General features: G+C 37.3%; 1 protein-coding gene across 1 annotated transcript in view; it reads right to left on the bottom strand.

Moving 5' to 3' along the window:
* The window catches only part of GASK1B (golgi associated kinase 1B), a 110,603-nt gene that overhangs the window by 18,499 nt on the left and 73,929 nt on the right, over positions 1-18,175 (bottom strand). The gene's annotated exons all lie outside the window — the stretch shown is intronic.

Below are 18,175 nucleotides of genomic sequence, written 5' to 3' on the forward strand. Positions count from 1 at the left end.
AATACACGCTAGTTTTATTCTACTCTGTCTATTTCTTCACCATCTATAACAAATAGCAGTCTCTTTGCTATAGTTACACAGTTACAGAAGTTTTCTCTATGACCAGCGTGGCTAATGAACATATCTAGATAGTTAAGTGATACATCGAGAGAATTTTTGACAACTCATATATTGATTAATATTTTGTGGAAAAAGATATTTTAAATAGCAGAATAATTATATGCCCTGGTACATTGTACTTAAGACTCTGTCTATTCTAGACTACTGCAAAATAACTGATGAGCAATGGAAATTTCAGTCGTGTTTACATAACATCATGTTCCCAAATACCTTATCATTATTAACAAGCTTTATTCTTTCAAATTCTCGGAAGCCTTTAGAGTTGGTAGTAATGCAGTTGACCCCTGAACGACACGCGGATTAGAGGCACCAACCTGTATGCAGTCAAAAATCTGAGTATAACTTTACGGCCAGCCTCAGCAGCAGGGGTTCTGCATCCCTTGATTCAGCCAGCGTTGTTTAGTGTAGTCCTATAGGCCATATTTATTGGAAAAAATCAGCAAGTAAGTGGACCCACACAGTTCAAAGCCATGTGCCTTTTGCAGATACAGAGATGGGCTCCCAGGGGCTAATTGATGTCTACAAAATCAGACAATTCGTTAATGATAGAACCTAAATTAGAACCCAGATTTTCTTCCTTTCTCAATGGATGTATAGTCTATTAAATTCCAGAACAGTTAATAGTCTTGCGGTAATAATATCAAGATATTAATATCAATCATATCACATAAGACAATAATATCAATAATATCACAAAATAAACACTACAAATGTGACTCTAAACCCAGCACATTGAGGTGTCTGCCAAGGGTGAAGAGGAGAGTTAATTCAGAAAAGCTTACTGGGGCACAGGGACAGAGAGGGCAGAAACATAGTCAAGAAAAGATCTTTTACAGCAATTAAACTACTAACAGTTTTAAGGAGAGAAGAAATAAGGCCTGGTTTTTAAAACACAAGGCTGACAAGAACGAGACTGGCCCCAGATGGCAGGCGGGGACCAGCAGAGATCTGAGACAGCTTCTGCCTCTCCTGGAGGGGGCTGGAGCAGGTACCCTGGCTTCTCCCTAGAGGGAGTCAAGGAGGCCATCATGTCTATCCTTTCTGGAAACTCTGGGGCCTTGATCCACCATCCGGAGAAAAGTCAAACTTATTTTCAGCTCCTACTGCCTCTTGGGCAAAGGGGCAATGACATCGCTATATACCTGCCACCCAGCCTGATTGGTTTAGTTCCAAGGAAAGACAAGGCAGTTTGCCATTGTTTGGGGATTTGTTCCTAACAATTAGGAATTCTTATACAAGCCATCCTCTCTCCCACTGAATAGAGAATCGTTTTCTCTTTCAAACAAGGTTTTGCATTTTCCATGCATGACTGTTTGTTAGAAACAAGAGAAAACAGTTCTTCTCCATGTAAAACAGGCAACTTTCCGAAGAGGAAAACAAAATGTATTCTTCATGGAAAGAATTTTGGTAACAATAGAACTTTGAATTCTTTCGAGAAAAAGTCGTGTGTGTGTGTGTGTGTGTGTGTGTGTGTGTGTGTGTGTGTGAGAGAGAGAGAGAGCAGGGTGGCAGTTGGACACAGACCCAGGCTCACACCCATATACATTCTCAGATATCTCTCCAGTCCTGCAGGGAGAAAATGAGAAAAATTCAATAGTCAGAGTTCTTAGACACCATGATACAACGTTACAAAATGCCTTTAGTAGACCATTTTGCCTTTATAAAGGCTAGACTTTTAAGTAGTTCTGTGCAACTATGTGGAATATAAAACCCAGACACGATGCTTCAGCCTGGCTACCCGGTTTAACCATGAGGGAGCCCAAAGCATCACACTTGTTTACTGTGGCCCTACGTGTAGAAGCTCAAAGCAGAGACAATGGCTCCGCACGAAAGCCGTAACAGATAAAGGAGTGTGGCATACGCAGCCTACTCTCAAATGGTTCAGATAAAAAAAAAAAACCACAGTGTGTGCGTGTATGTGTTTGTGTGAGAAAGAGACAGAGAGACAGAAAGAGAGAGAGACAAAGGCAGAGAGTTCAAGAGAGAATAACAAAGCCAATTTTGCAAGATGTTAACAATTGGTCAGTCAAGGTCAGAGACAGAACATCTATCATTAATTGTTGCTGAGGACCGACCGGAAGACTTTCCCCCCATCACAACATCTACTTCTTATCACTTGGAGCAGTGATAATTTGCTAATTCTATAGCAGGAAAGACTGTCAGTGTTTAAGTGAAATTCTTCATCTTTGACCATGGGTTTGTGGCATATGTTTAGTGAGGGGTTATTTTTTGCATATTTTCTCTTTGGTAGATGTGTGACAGTTTAATTGTTACTCAGTTTTCAGATTTATTGCCTGGTCTCTTGTGCAGGACCTTCCTGTGAAATGAACATTTCTGGGCTTAAATATCTGAGCAGAATAAGAACAGCTGAGTAATCACTAGATTACATCTCTAAGGTCCTTTATCCCCCAAAATCTCTTTTATATTTTACTTCCTCAATTTTCTTTTTAATTCCGAATGAATTTAATGATCTCCCCTCAGCACTTCTGTCTCTCTGGGGAGGAAAAAGCAATGCATTCATGGTCAGGATGAAGGTGAAGTGAGGTTTGCTGTCATGCTTGTTCTTTCCTACATAATTTGAATTTCTTAATTGAGCCTAGAACTGAAAGAAACTTATTATAACGGAGATTCTAAAGATACTAACTCATGCCTAAGATTGCTTGCATTCTTACAAGTAAAAGAAAATTGTTGAAATAATTGGTTTGTTGCCAGTCAAATGCTTTCAATTTTTGTTACTTCTCAGCACTGGCTTTGTAGAGTCACTGTTACACAGTTTGGCTGCAGGGCTAATCTGGCATTGGCTAAAAATATCCAGAATCAGGAAGGAATGATGTCCTGGGACAAACATAGTTGGCGACAATCTTTCCAGTGGTAACCAATGTTTGTTTGTTTTGTAAATCATTGGCTAAACAATGTAAAAGGCAAATGTTATCTCCTCTTCCTTTTACTTCCCAAGAATCTGAAAGGAACTGCTGGCAAATGCAGCTGACAGGTAGGCCTGTGACCTCTGCCAGGCACTGGGTCTAGCTGGAATTTGCAGAGTGGGAGAGGTTAAAGGGAAAAGGGCTCACAGACCATCCTTCAATAGCTGCAGCCCTGCGGGAAGTCTACGTCCAAGGGTTTCATTCCTCCTTTGATCAATAACACTCACAGACACCCTTGACCATAATAGGGAGCCTGCTTTAGGGAAAAGAAAAACAAATTATTATGTAAAAGTGTAATAAGGAAAGCAAGGAGGAGGGTCTGGTGTCTGTCCTCTGGGTCCCTGAGTCTGCATCCCTTACGAGCACAGTGATCTCTGCCCGCCCCAAGGAGGCCGTCAGGAAGATGCTGACGACGGGGACCAAGCTAACTGCTAGGAGAAGGACCAGGAAGGACCCCAGGACCGCTGAGCCCTGCAGACAAGCTAGCGAGCGGCCTCTTCACTGTGGAGGGCCAGGCTTTGAGAACCCCTCTTCAGCCCCCTGCCCCAGACCTGCCCCTCTTGCCAGATGCAGGGGCATGGGGGGAGGGGAGGCACACCCTTCACCCCTCTTGGCAAAGCCCTCTCTCCCCCCAACCTTCCTTCTCCCTCCACCCCTAGTGGCTCTAAATCCTCCAATCCCTCTTGGGCTGAAGCAGACCACGTCCTCCCCAGGAACCCCAGTTTGGGGCAGCCTTTACTTTATAAAGTATGCAATTATACTGATACCTTTAAATAAAATCAATGGTAGGTACTAGGATGAACTTGAGCAGGGTGAAAATCATTTTTTTTAATTCAGTGAAAACTCACCAATTAAAAAATAGCTTTAATTCACTCATTCAATAAATGTATATTACATACTTATTATATGCCAGGTTCTGTGGTCCACAAGGCAGGTCTCTGCGCTCAGGAAACTTGCAGGTAAAACACTTAAGGAAAATTTTACCCCTTAAGTATTAATTTTTTAAAGTAAAAAGAGATTAATTTGTGGTGGTTGAAATTTTTTGATGTGTGTTTTTATTGTGAAAGACAGATTTGTTTAAATGATGAAAATGCCAAGAATATAATTTAAAAAAATTTTTTTACAAATTACAAGTGATACAATTCTTGAAGACCCTTTGACAATTGTCTGGAAAAATATACTAATAATGTTTTTTCTAAATCATTTTTCTAGTATTTTCATTTGTATTGTAATTTACTTTGCCACTCTACAAAGAGTGTTAAAAATCAAACATGTATTTCCAGGGATCTGCACAGTCAATAGATTAGAATATTGCTGTTTTGCAGAAAATATTTTTATTTCCTGCTGTGACATTCAGCCCACTTCAAGTTTTAAAGATTCAGACACGCAGCTGATGTTCACAACGCTGTTAAACTTCCTACAGAGACATTCAGGGGAAATTACCAAGTTAGGGTAGGAAAAAGTTAGCGCCATTTAAAAAATGACTTCTATTCAAACAATATTGTCATTGTCTAAAGGCCAAGGTCTTCTTGGAACTGTAAAAGTTTTCATGATATCAGGCCCTACTGTTTGTTAAGCAATAAGCAGTTCTTGCTTTCCAAAATACGCTCTATGTGTTTCTTCCCAAGAAATGCTATCCTTGAAGGAGAAGATGGCATTATTTTAAAAGTACTGCTTAATGAAATCATTTTGCTATGATTGATTTTTAAATAAATATAAAACCATACTGATACTTTTATATAAAAATCAATGTTATCTATTAGGGTGAAGTAGAACAGGCTCTACATTAAGAGTGGAAATCATTTTTTTTAAGTCAGCTAAAACTCAGCGGTTAAAAAATAGCTTTAGGGAAACCACCCTCATTAATTTTTTGAAAAAGTCTAACTCAACCATAAAATGACAACGCAATTAAAACCAGGCAAAGACTCCAAACTGGCATTTCTCCAAAACAAGATAGACAAACAATTAAGAAATATATGAAAACATGGTCACCTCATCAGCCATCAGGGAAATACAAGTCAAGACAGGAGGAAAATACCCTTCCCACACCTCCACCAGGATGACTACAGTTTTCACAGAGTGTAGCCTGTATGGCCAGAGCTCTGTGGAAATACATTTTTGAAAGTTTATTTAAATATTAAGTTATTAGGGCTAGTATTCTCTAATACTGGTGTTAAAGTACTGCAATTAGAATGCTATTACCAAAAACATTGACATACCTCCGTATTCCCGGATAAAATTCTAAATATATAGGCTAACAACAGTATATGTTTAAAATATTTTGATAAAAATGAGTAGTATGAATTTGAGAAATTAATATTTTAAATACTTGATGGAAATACTTTGGCTTTGCCTCCTGAATAAGAATGTCTGCCTGCTTAGCGTCATTACAATTGTGCTATAAAGAAAATGGAAGGAAAATTAATTCTATTCCAAGAACGATTCAAGAAATAGGGAAGCCTCGTAGCCAGATGTGATATTGAAAGCATGTTTGTCTATTTGCAACTCTGCACTGAATAAAATGTCGGAAGGAGAACAGTCACTTCTGAGACAGGACCTGGCAGCCTTTCACTACCACGACAGAACTGTTTGAAAGCAGAAACAGAGGAATGTGCAAAAAGCAAGTGCAATAGATAAAACAAAAATTAGAAGCACACTGGTAACTAAACTGAACCAACTAAAACCAACAAAAGTAAATTGGGCCCTGAATCTTAGGGGAAAAGATTCTGAAATTTTCACACACACAAAAATGGCTCATGAAGGCATTTGTTTCATAGAAAGTTTGCTTCATCAAGGGCCACGAATCATTCATAAACACTTAACTCATGGAGAGTTTCCATGGAGACACAGAAGGCCCAACATAGAAACAATTTTTATAGGTTCTTAACCCACACAATGGCCAAAACTGTCCAGAACTGTGGTTACAGCTCAAGCTATAATGGCCACAAGCAATTCCATAGAAAAATCATTCTATTAACAATAAGGAAATAACAAATCACAATAGTCTAAAGAAATAGACCACAAACATTCATGAGTTGCTATACAAAATGACATGTCCACATTTCTTAAAGTGTAGACTATTGATAAAACTGTTGATTCTGTTTCTTTCCTTTAATATATTTTTGTATGATTTACTGTGGTTGAATAAAACCAACATTAGCTGTTGCTATGGTACTTATGTATTCAGGACACATTTCCTACAAAATAGTTTATGAAACTAAATTTATGTGAAGACATTTTTATTTATATGTATGGTGATACATACAAGGAATAAGAGGTATTATTAAGGGCACGGATGAAATGCTATTTGATGGTAGTTACTCTTAACCTGTATTAAATAATCACTGCTGATCTCTACACTTCCCTCCTCTTTCATTTAGTGGAAAGAAAATTGCAGGACTATTTTGTGCCACCACCATAGCGCTTCCTAGATGAGGGGATTACTACAACTATTTTGCTTCATTTTTAGATTTCTCTAGCCTATATCCCCTTTCTATTTTGGAAAGAAAAGACATACTTAAGAATGGACCATTTGAGTTGACACACTGCAATTCTCTTTACTCCCCATCCCACCTCTAATATTCCTAAATAAATTGAGAACTAAAATGCTGTTTTATTTCTTTATAAGAGTCCCAGTTATACTATCTATGAGTAGGTAGGATCTGGTGGTTTATTCCACTGTTTCTTGCATTAACTCCAGAGGACTAGAATTATGAAAAAGTTTACCTTTTCCCCTTCATTAGATCCATTGCTTTCACTGACAAAGAAATCTAGTGGTAGCAAAGGAAGCAGTAGGGCTGCATTTTTAGAATAAGAATAAAGAGAGAAGTAAAAAAAAGAGTAACCAAAAGGGGGAAAAAAAAAAACTCATGAAAGGAAGAGGATGAAAAAAAAAAAAAAACACAACAGAAGATGAGAAGAAAGGTTCTAATTGTAAGAAATTGAGTTGAAAATGATAAAACTCTGATACAGGAAATACTTTAATTTAGACACTATGTTAATATTTAAGAATTGCAAGCATCTACTTTTTTAACACACTTTTTAGGACTTTCCAGGTACAAATGCATTTAATCCACACAGCCCATACTGAGTAACACATGGCCACATGGTGAAGCCCATCACCACGACCAAAATGACGCATAGATCCAGCTCCCAAACTTGCCATCCCTTTCTCACTTCCCCCTGCTCAGGTAAACACTGACCTGCTTTATGTTACTATAGACTAGTACAGATTAGATTTCTATAAATTAGTATGTTGCTGTGAATATAGCTAGAGTTATATATAAGTCGAATCACAACGTACATGTTCCTTTTCTGTCTGGCTTCTTTCCCTCAGCAGAGTTATTTTGAAATCATCCATTCTGATACATGTATGAATAGGTCATCACTTTTTCTCACTTACTCATGTTCTACTGTATGGATGTACCACTACTTGTTTATCCATTCACACGTGATACACATTTGGATTGTTTCCTGTCCCTGGTTATTACAAATCAAGCTGCTGTGAACACTTGTGTACAAGTATTTGGGTAATTTTCTCGAATAAATGCCTTGGAACAGAATGACTAGATCATGTGATAGCTATATGTTTTACTATTAAAGATATTGCCAAATTGTTCTGTAAAGTGGTTATATCATTTTACATTTTCGCCATCAGTGTATGTGTGCTGTATTTCTCTACATCCTTGCCCACATTTGGTGTGGTCAGTCTTTTAAATTTTTGTCCTTTTTGCACAGTCCGTAGTGACATCCTATTATGGTTTTAATTTTCATTTGCCTAACAATTAATGAGTGAGCATTTTTGTGCGTGTACTTATCTGCCATTTGTAAATCTCCTTTTGTGAATTGACTCTTCAGATCTTTTGCCGATTTTTGATGGCTTGGTTCTTTTTACTTATTGAGTTTTGAGAGTTCTTTGTATATTCTGGATACAAGTCCTTGAATTTTCTCCTGGTATATGGCTTGTCTTTTCTTTCTCTTAAGAGTGTCTTTGGAAGAGCAGATTTTTTTAAAATTTTGATGAAGTCCAATTTGTCAATTTACTCCTTGTGGATTATGCTTTTGGTAATGTATCTAAGATACCTTTGCCTAACACAAGGTCACAAAGATTTTCTCCTACGTTTACGTCTAGAATTATTACCATTTTAGGTTTGACATTTAGGCCTATAATCCATTTTAAGTTAATTTTGTATATGGTGAGATATAGTATGGACCAATGTATTTTGTTTTTTGTTTTTGTTTTCGTATATAGATATTCAATTGTTCCAGCATCAATTATTGAAAGGACTATCCTTTTTCCATGGAATTACTCTTTCACCTTTGTCAAAAATCCATTGTCCCTATACATGTGGGTCTATGTCTGGACCTCTATCCTTTTAATAGATCTATTTGTCTATCTGAAAGGCAATACCACATTACTTGATTGCTGTGGCTTTATTAAAGGTCTTGATATCTGTTAGGATTAGTCCTTTAAATATGTTCTTTTTTAAAAATGTTTTGGGTATTCTAAATCCTTTGTACCTCTGTATGAATTTTAGAATCAGCTTGCCAATTTTTACAAATCACCTGCTGAGGTTTTGATTGGGACTTATTTTATGACTGAGAATATGAGTTATCTTGGTAAATATTCCATGTGCACTTGAAAAAACTGCATATTATTCTTTTGTTGGGTAGAGTATTCTATAAATGTCAAATAGACCAGGTTGGAAATAGTGTGGTTAAGTCTTATTACATTCTTGTTAATATTTTCTCTTCTTGTTCTGTTATTTACTGAGAGAGGAGTATTGAAATTTCTGACCATAGTTGAGGATATTTCTACTTTTCCTTGCAGTTCTATCTGTTTAGCCTCATGTATCTGTTACTAGAGGCATAAACGTTTAGAATTCTTATATGCTTTTGATGAACTGATCCTAATCTATTGTATTAAAATTGTCATCAAGTTTGGAAATATTTTGGCCATCATTTCTTCAGATGTTTTTCCTGCCCCTATACGTCTCTCCATCAGGGACCTGAATTACCTGAGCCTGCTTGAAATTTTCCTACAACCCACTGATGCTTTTCAGTTAATTTTTTCTCTCTGCTTTTCATTATGTATAGTTTCTGCTACTATGGCTTTAAGTTCACTGGTTTTTTCTTCTGTGATGAAAATTGTTAATTCCATCCAATGTATTTTAATGTCATACTTTGTAGCTTTAGCCTCTAAAATTCTGAATTTAGTCTTTCTCTACTGAACACACTGAACATATGGAAAACAGTTATAACTATTTTAATGTCCTTTTTTGCTAATTATTACGTCTGTGGCAGTTCTAGGTCATTTTTGGTTTTCTGATTATTCTCTTCACTCTGCATTATGTTTTCCTACTTCTTTGCATGCCTGGTAAGATTCACTTCAATAAAAAAAAAAAAAAAGGTGAATTTTGCCTTGTTTGGGGCTTCATTCTAGGATCCAGTTAAGGGCTTGGAAATAATTTAAGCGTTTTGAGCTTAACTTTCTGATTGTTTAGGCAGATCCAGAGAGGTGCTCAGTCTAGGACTAATAATTTCCTGGTACTTGGGCAGGAGCTATCTTGAATTATGAGTTTTTCCAGTCTGGCTACTGGAAACGGGAACTATTCCCAGGCTGTGTAAGTGCCCATCACTGTTCCTGCTAACACTTTTGGTTGGTTGTTTCCTTCGGCTTGGATGGTTCTTTCTTCCCCTGCACTGACCAGTGTTCTGATGGCGACTCCAAGGAAAATCTACTCTTTAGATCTCCAGGGAGCGAACTCTGTGCAGCTCTCTAGTCTCCAGGGCTCTGTCCTGAGAACTCCAGCCTCCTTGGTCTCCCCAGATCAACCCTCACATCCGACTCTTCAACTCAGTAATCCACTGGGCTGCACCTGGGTTTCCCCCCCTCTCCCTGCTGCGACCTGGGGCAGTAAACTGGGGAAATGATAGGACTCGCTTTCTTTTCGGGGATCATTATGCTTTGAGTCTGATGCCCAGTGTCTTGAAAACTCTTTTTTACGTACTGTCTGTTTTTTGGGTTGTTGTTTTTGGTTTTTGGTTTTATCAAGCAGGAGGGTATATTCAGTCACTGATACTATATCTTGTGCAGAAGATAAAGTTATCCCTCACCTTTTAAAGACAACTAAAGGGAGAAAGTGCTGAGCAGTGTAGTTCTGTTGACCATATCGTCACTAGAGTTTTATCAATAAAAAGAAATATTAACAATTAAAAAAAAAACAACAACTAAAGGAACAAAGGAAAAAGCAACAGACAGTTAAAGAGAGAGCAGGGGAAGGCTGAAAATGTCCTCTTCCTAGCTTATTTTGATAAGGTACAGTACCTGATAGCTCAGATCTCTGTTGCTGCTGTTAAAAATTATCATAAACTTAGTAGTTTAAAACAACACAATTTTATTATGTATAATTCTGCAGGTTAAAAGTCTGACACAGGTCTCAGTGAGCAAAAGTCAAGATGTCGGCATTTCATCCTGGAAGCTTTAGGAGAGCATCCATTTTCGTGCCTTTTCCAGCTTCTAAAGACCACCCACACGCCTCAGCTCGCGGCTTCCTTGCTCCGTCTTCCAAGACAGCAACCTCTCTGACTGTTCTTCTGGAGTCCTGTCTCCCTCTGACCACAGTAGGGAAAGATTCTCTGCCCTTACTGACCCGTGGTGAGACTGTGCCCATGTAGAAAATCCAGCATACTCTCGACAACCTCAAGTTCCTTAACATAATCACCTCTGCAAAGTCCCTTTTGCCCTGGAAGGTAAACTATTCATAGGACTTAAGGGTTAGGAGATGGATATCTTTAGGGGATCATTATTCTGCTACTACAACTAAGATTTGGTGACGTAAGCTTTAGTAGTCTATTCATGTTAAGCAATGAGAATGACATTCACAGAAATCCTTTTAAAAACGTTCAGTCAAATACAAAATTTTAAGAAAAGAAATTTGCTAGTTTTTCCTTTCCACCCAGTTGATGAAAAAAATTACTTGGACTGACTGCTTTCTCTACCCAACCTACTGCTAAGCCCTCCTTCATTGGCCTGTAATACTGGTTCTTTCTCAGTCACCAAGATTAAAATAGTGAAGTCTAACATGCAATGAATTCTGTGTATATATTTATATATCATTTTCTGTATATTTATATTATAGATATAGATACAGATATAGATATATTTCACGGTTGAGTTTGGCTTCTTAGCATTTATTCCTAAGAGTCTTCTCTAAAATTGTTGTGTTCGTTAATGTTACTTCTCAAACTAATTTCAAAAGTAATGTCAGTAATATAACAATAGTCAGTATTTATTAAGCACTTACTACTATATAAGGATTTAACCTAAATAACTCTTTTGGCATATGTAGTAGCTGCTTTCATTTGATGAGTGAAGAAATGAAGCAGAGAGAGGGTAATTTGCCCAACGTTTCTGAAACAGTTTGCATGGAGGTCAGACCAAAGCCACGACACCCTGACTCCTGGGTCTGTACTCTTGATCCCTATTTTCACCACATTTTAAGTTCCTGGAAGGCAGGGATCATGCCTTAATATTTTGTTTAAAGCATCTGGCATAGCGCTTCAAACACCTGGCACAGTGCTACCTAGCACTTAAGCGTACAACACTTACCTGATCAATTAATATGTACTCCTTTCATGTCTTTAACTATTAAGCAAGTTAGATAGATTTGGTGTCCACAAGGTGCTCCCCTGATTTCCTTGGGAGGAGGTGGGTGAGGAAGAGGTGACAGAGAGCACGGCATATAACTACCGTTAGTTTACATGCTGGTACAATAGACAAGTAATGTTATATGGTTGTCGTGAGAGCTAGTCAGCCACGCGAGGGGCCTCATGATAGCTCACTGAGATTTGCTGCTCTTTGTCTTCATAAACACGCATATATACACCTGAATCTGGAATACTAGGCATGATCCCTACCTTTTTTTTTTTTTTAATTTAGTGGGAGATTTTTGAATGAAATTGATACAGGCTAACGTCTTTTTTTTTTTAATTATTTATTTATTTATTTTGGCTGTGTTGGGTCTTCGTTTCTGTGCGAGGGCTTCCTCTAGTTGCGGCAAGTGGGGGCCACTCTTCATCGCGGTGCGTGGGCCTCTCACTATCGCGGCCTCTCTTGTTGCGGAGCACAGGCTCCAGACTCTCAGGCTCAGTAGTTGTGGCTCACGGGTCCAGCCGCTCCGCGGCATGTGGGATCTTCCCAGACCAGGGCTCGAACTTGTGTCCCCTGCATTAGCAGGCAGATTCTCAACCACTGCGCCACCCGGGAAGCCCGATTCGTACCTTTTCATCTTAAAACAGTTCAACTCCGAAATTGTTTTCACTAGAATGGTAGAAAGCAGAGTCGCAAAGTTCACAAACTGTTGACCCTGTGGGCAGTTGTGAACAGCTTCTAAACCTAGGCAGAAAAAAGACTCCCTTTCTGCTGATTAGTGAGAACATTTAGCTCAAGGCCAGAATCCTCAGGTTTCTCAAAGCTTGGCTTCCATCAGTGAGGAAGGAAATTGTTAGCTGACTACCTAAGCTTTTTTTCTATAACTTGGATTTATTTTAGTCTCATCATCCAGGACTAAATAGCTTGGAAGAAGTTTCCTACTTCTACTGGTTTCCTAGAGCTGCCAAAACAAATGATCACAGACTGGGTAGATTAATGCAACAGAAATGTATTGTCTTGCAGATCTGGAGGCCCTAAGTCTGAGATCAAGTTGTCGGCAGGGTTGGCTCCTTCTGAAGGCTCTGAGGGCACATCTGCTCTGTGCCCCCTCCCAGCTTCTGGTCACAGATAAGCACCCTCAGTTCCTTGGCTTGTAGATGTTTCCTTCCAACCTCTGCTTCCATTCTCATAGCGTTTTCCTATGTATCTGCACCTGTGCCCAATTTTCCATCTTCAAATAAGGACATCAGTCATATTGGATTAAGGTCCCTCATCATGACCTTAACTTGATTAAATCTACAAAGACTCTATTTTCAAGTAGGATCAAACTCACAGGTGATGGGGAGTCAGATTTCGACAGACATTTTGGGGAGGACACAATCCAACCCACAGCACTGCCCTACTTGTTGAAGAACTTACATGTTAAGAATCACTTAAGCCAAGATTCCACTTAGACCTAATTATCTGGATACGTTACAGAAGTCAGTGATTTGATCATATGATATTGATTATATGTGGAAACTAAAAAAAAAAAAAAAATGATACAAATGAACTTATATACAAAACAGAAACAGACTCACAGACATAGAAAACAAACTTATGGCTACCAAAGGGGAAAGGTGGGAGAGATAAATTAGGAGTTTGGGATTAACATATACACACTACTATATATAAAATAGATAACCAACAAGGACCTACTGTATAGCACAAGGAACTATTGTAATAACCCATAATGGAAAAGAATCTGAAAAAGAATATATGTATATTCTTTTATATTATATATTTATATATTCTTTTATATATTCTTTTATATATATTCTTTTATATTCATCCCCAGATATATATATATCTGAAATTAACAGTGTTGTAAATCAACTATACTTCAATAAAAATTAAATTTAATTTAATTTAATTTAAAAATTATTATTAAAGAAAATAATTTGGTGATTTGGTTTCACTCTGAAGAACATCACCTCAGGCATCAAAGTCCTCATAGGAATCAAGGAAAATGTTCAGTTCAAACACTGGCCATTAAAATATGAAATGTATAATCCTTCCTTCCTCAGTACCACTTATGTATTATTCATCAATCATGTGAAGCTTGTATTCCTTTTTCTCCTGTATTATGTGGTTACCCCCGGGTTCACCTACATCTGATTCAAGAGCCACTTAATCAGAAGCTATGTAATAGCTTCCTATGTGCTCAACACCAGCTAAGAATCATGAGGCTACTGAAATTACACAGAATGTGAGATGAGAAGGCGTCAACCAGTCCAATCTTTTCATGGTGCTCAGAGGAGAAAACTAAGACCCGGAGAGGTTAGTTGTCTCTTAAGTTAACCCTCTAGTTAGTGACAGAGCCAGACATCTCCAGGTATCAATTGTACCTAATCTATTCTTTTTTCTTCCTTTTTTTTAAAAGAAATTTTTATTGAAATATAGTTAATTTACAATGTTGTGTTAATTTCAGGTGTACAGCAAAGTGATTCAGCTATACATATACATATACATGTATCCATTCTTTTTCAGATTCTTTTCCCTTATAGGTTATTACAAAATATTGAGTAGAGTTCCCTGTGCTATACCTTAGGCTCTTGTTGGTTACCTATTTTATATATAGTACTGTGTATATGTCAATCCCAGACTCGCAATTTATTCTCCCCCCACCCTTTCCCTTTTGGTAACCATAAGTTTGTTTTCTATGTTTGTGAGTCTATTTCTGTTTTGTAAATAAATCCATTTGTATCATATTTTAGATTCCACATATAAGTGATATCATATGGTATTTGTCTTGCTCTGTCTGAGTTAACTTCACTTAGTATGATAATCTCCAGGTCCATCCATGTTGCTGTAAATGGCATTATTTCATTCTTTTTTTATGGCTGAGTAATATTCCATTGTATAAATATACTACATCTTCTTTATCCATTCAACTGTCGATGGACATTTAGGTTGCTTCCATGTCTTGGCTACTGTAAATAGTGCTGGTTTCAATTCACTACCACCCCACGATGCCTGTATAACACACAAGAATACACATGGGGTAGTGTTGTTCCAATTATTACTCTCCTTTGCTCTCCATCCCTGATTACAGACAGTGTGGAAGAGAGGGCCCCTGATTTTGTCTCCAGGAGAGGAATTCTCCCCTCTGCATTTCACTCTGAGGACCTAGAGTACATTATAATATGTCAATATGGCAAACCTTTGCTATTATCACTCTTTATCTAATAAATAAGCTGGTAGGAAAAGCCAAAACCTCATTCAGGTTCTATGCAGCTGCTTAAACCATCTCAAAGTCGGCTTTCTTCCCGAAACTCTCCTGATTCTCAGCATTTCAGTTTGCTCAAAAGAGCACTGAGGGGTTTGCTGGGGCAGCTGCTAATGTCTAGCTCTGGATATAAAAAAGACAGTTACACAAACAACAATCACATTCTTAATCAACAGTGATTTATGCCCTTGAAACTGGGCAATGAAAATTCAGACTGATATTTTGTAAGTTATGCCTTCCTGCCTGCAATTCACTCATCCTTTCTCCAAGTTTCATTTTCTATACAATCCGAAATCTCAAGCACTATTGTGGCTTTGCACTTGCAAAAATAAATTTTAAAAGGAAGCGTGGTTAATTTTGCCTTGATCCCTTTTTTAAAGCCAAAGAGGAAATACGAATTTCAGTGTGCAAGTGTCTTTGCAGCACTAAACATATTCACTGATTAAGTAAGGTAACCACAGTCCAGAAAAAAAAAAAAAAAACAAAAAGAAAAGGGAAGGATTGAGAACCTACAGGGGAGGAGGGAAAATTCAGTCAAAATTAAAGGTAATTCAGTTAGTTACTTAGTTACTGAGCCAAATATCCCTTAAAGTTATTGCCAACCATAATTTTGATAAGAAAAATTAGACCAATAAATTTGAACAATATAATCAATCTACAAAATTAGCTTGGAGCCCATTACTTGTATCTTTAACAGAGAAACATGGTAAAGTTTTTTTTCTGGCAATAGTCAGATAATTTTATTTTCAATCTACATAAGTTCCACCAAAAGCAGCTTTGTAGAGACACAATATAGCATAACATTTAAATCAAGAGCTCTAAAGTTAGGCTTCCTTGAGTTGAGGCCAGACATTGCAATTTACTAGCCATATGACCTGGACAAATTAATTAACCTTCATAAGCCTTCCTCAATTTTTTTTTGTCTGTGAAACAGAGGTAATAAGTAGTCCCTGCCTCACAGGAATGTTGTATAGATGTAATGAGATAATGTATGTAAAGTACTTGTAGTAAGTTCTCCATAGATAATTCAGTATTATCTGCCTGAAAAAGCTATGTCAAATAAGGCATTTGGAGCATAAAATATGGAAAATGACAAATAATGGGTAAAATGCAACAAAATGTTAACAGTGGTTAACATCAGAGCAGTACAGCTATGACTAATTTTTTCTTTTTCCACTTCCCCAAAAATTTAAATGCAATTATATTATATTTAAAACGGAATATGATTTTATAAAAGTCATTAGGGCAAATACGTTACAATGGAAAACTTTAAGTTATTCTTAATATTTTTTCTATGGAAACTTTTGGTCTCTAGAAACCAGAATCCTCCTTTCCCCCAACCCCGGGCAACACACACTTCTAACCCCAAGATGAGGCTTTACCAAAGTCTACACCCCACAGGGCACATGCAGAAAACTCATAGCATGGCATTGATTCAGCAGCCCTTTACCATTGAGTTCAGCTTTAAACATCTCTAGAATTAGAAACTCATGTTCTTCGGAACTCAAGAAAAAGAGAGCTGATTCATTTGTATAAAATACATATCGATGTTATCATATCAAAATTCTGGATTTACATTAACCATTTCCTTGCAATATATTGTCCAAATGTGATTTTACTAAAATTAACTGCTATTGATTGAATATTGCATTAAGGAATTGAGAAAATAAATATTTAATTTGGGGTTAGCTTTTTCAGTTTCAAGATTATTCATGTCAAGTTCAATATTTTGAAGTCTAACTAAAGAATACGTGGTTTTAGGTGGCGAGAAAGCAGGGAAATCCGCTCATTTATTTTTTAACAATAAGTAATTCAGAAATAATTTATGGCAGCTTGTATAAATACATTTAGTACAGCAACTACGTCCACATAAGAGAAACTTGTTTGGAAAGCCAATTTATAACTTACAGTTAGTGGATTTATGAATAGTTCATTTTAAAAGTATGTAAAAGCCATACATCATTAACATGTCAAAGCTAGTCATTTGATTTCTTATCCTTTATGAATTTTGAAGCAATATTTTGTTAAAAAGGGGGAAAAGTTATACATAAAAGTGGCTAAGAGGCTTTTCATAAAATTTCCTAATACAGTTACAAAAGATGAGAATTTGGCCATGACTGGTGAAATTTAATTTGGGTTTATTTTCTATTTTTTTCTCCTGGTAGCGTTCTAAGAAAGGGGCTTATGTGCTCCCCTGGAATTTAAAATCGTAAAATATCAGCCTGTTGTTTGCTTAAGCTTCTCTGGAGATGGGTAAACAGAGAAGACACAGAGGACAAGAGCAAACATTCAGTGTGTCCCCTGGCAACATTCTCTAGAGGTGAAACGAGGTAAAAACAAGCATCCACAATGTCATGAAGTGACAACTACAACATAAAAGAAATCGAACAACCTGCTGGGAATTTGCCCCAAGCCTCTTCAATCTTTCACAATCTGTGAGAGGAAGGCGTGGCCGTAGACACCTCTTGAAAATGTAAGCTGAGTTTTAAGCATTGGCTGCACATGACGTCTTTTTTTTTTTTTTCACCTACAAACAGGAGCCACCTCCTTATCTATCTTCCTGAAACTCCCAACAGGACCACACGAGCACCTAGCACCGAGTGTGAGTAACCCTGAAGGCATGTGTACTCGAGAGGTGCATTAAAATGAAGCATGAAAAAATAAAGCGCTCTTCACTTCCTGCAGAGATTGGTGATAGCAAGCAAAAGGAAAAAGCATTCTTGAACTGTTATTGTTTTGGCCATCATTCGAAATTTTTACGAGATCAAATGCAGATACCTCTGAGTAGGGAAGGTGAGACAGTCAGAGATTTATGCCCATCCAAGAAGCAAATGTATGATTTATGAATATTTTTCATCTCCAAAACTAGTGAACAAGTTTTCCGTTAATTTTTTTAGGGATACTTTCTTTTTTTATTGACGTATAGTTGGTTTACAAAGTTGTGTTAGTTTTAGGTGTACGGCCAAGTGATCCAGTTTTATATGTTTACACACACACATATATATTCTTTTTCAGATTCTTTCCCATTATAGTTATTACAAGATACTGAATATAGTTTCCTGTGCTATACTGTAGGTCCTTGTTGTTTATCTATTTTATACGTAGTTGTCTGTATCTGTTAATCCCAAATTCTCAATTTATCCCTCCTCCCCCCTTTCCCCTTTGGTAACCATAAGATTGTTTTCTATGTCTGTGAGTCTAAGCCTGTTT

The sequence above is a fragment of the Balaenoptera physalus genome, assembly GCF_965194825.1.
Source record: "Balaenoptera physalus genome assembly, chromosome: 5".
Classification (NCBI taxonomy): Eukaryota; Metazoa; Chordata; class Mammalia; order Artiodactyla; family Balaenopteridae; genus Balaenoptera; species Balaenoptera physalus.